A 1,542-nucleotide genomic window follows, 5' to 3' on the forward strand; every position below is an offset into this window, starting at 1 on the left:
CTCGGAAATCCTATACAGGGTTGCTATGGGTAGGGATCAACTTGATGGCACTTAACAAGAACAAAGAATATGAACATTTGAAAGACTATGTGATGTTGTTGTTTTTAAGAGCTATCGAGTCTGTTCCAACCCATAGTGACCCTGTTTAGGGTTTTCAAACTTGTGGCTATCCTACAGCACCACATCAAGACTCTAGGAATTGTGATAAGTATCTTTAAATTCCACTTCAGAAATTGATAGTTAATTCTATTTGATGTCATTTGATGTCAACTAGAAGAGAAAAAAGCAGACCAAAACAGCAGGAAGGGAATACTTCTTATAACCCTTCTAAAACTTCTGGTTTACTTCTCTTCTTGGAATGCCTGCTACAGAATGCTGCCAAGGACATAAAAATGACCCAGAGGAAGGTTCTGGGTAGACTTAGGCCAGAGGATAGCCACTTCTTTCTTCTAAAACCACACACAGTTAAGGTGTTTTATAATTCCAGATATTTGTTAACCTGAAATTTAGTCAGGACAAACAAACAAAAGATACTAAATGGATATGCGTATGTCTATTTAAAGATGGAAGAGACAGGCCTTTGAAAGCATGGTGCCTTAAGAAGTCATCATGAAAACAAAACAAAAAAACCCCAAATGAATTAACATAAAGAAATCTAACTTCTGTGACCTCAGATTTTTATAAGAATCGAAAGGAAATGGCAAAAAAGTAACCATGAAAACAATTAAAAAACTGTAAAAGGTTAACATCTTTTCTGTATAAAGAACCTTTATATTTGAATACTAAAATAACATGCAACTAAAATGGACAAAAAGGCATAACTGGACAAAATATCTGAAGACAAAATTTATCCATGGTGACATAAAAATGGCCAGCCAATATATAAAAAAGTTCAGATTTCACTTAAAATCCAACAGCTATAAATTATAATCATGTTTTCCTTGAATATCAAATCATTATTATTTTGATATGGTACAGTGTGGTGAGGTTAGGGGGAAAATGTATATGTCCTACTACTGATGGGAAAAGTGTAAAATGTTACAATCTTTCTAGAAAATGATTCTGAGTCCAGTGCTTCTCCTACAGAGTCCCATGCCCCCAATTGGTAGTGTTGTGTTATTTAGTACTGTTGAGTAGGTTCTGACTTATAACGACCCTTTATAGGGTTTCTGAGGAGTGGCTGGTGAGTTTGAACCACCAACTTTTCAGTTCAAACTGACCTTGCAATCCAGTGCTCATTCTACAGCGCCACACCAGTTAAGTGTAAAGTAACCACCCTCCCCCAGGAGAGTAAATTCCATAGCAGATATTTGGATAAGGTAGAACAGGCAAGCAAGGGGTGTGTGTTGCTATTAAGGACACAGAAGAATTGGAAAATAATTTGACTTTGTGTATCAATGCTTTGAAAATGGAAATTGAAAAATGTATCTGCAAGGATATTCATACCTCTATAAATTTTAGTAGGAGAGAAGTTGGAGAACATCTTGAATGCCCCATAGTGTGAGAGTGGCTCCAAAAATAAGGGTATATGACAAATGGGAT

General features: G+C 35.9%; 1 protein-coding gene across 1 annotated transcript in view; it reads left to right on the forward strand.

Moving 5' to 3' along the window:
- HAO1 (hydroxyacid oxidase (glycolate oxidase) 1) overlaps positions 1-1,542 on the forward strand; it is a 92,979-nt gene that overhangs the window by 14,134 nt on the left and 77,303 nt on the right. The window lies entirely within an intron of this gene.

This window comes from Chrysochloris asiatica, unplaced genomic scaffold, assembly GCF_000296735.1.
Source record: "Chrysochloris asiatica unplaced genomic scaffold, ChrAsi1.0 scaffold00141, whole genome shotgun sequence".
Taxonomy (NCBI): domain Eukaryota; kingdom Metazoa; phylum Chordata; class Mammalia; order Afrosoricida; family Chrysochloridae; genus Chrysochloris; species Chrysochloris asiatica.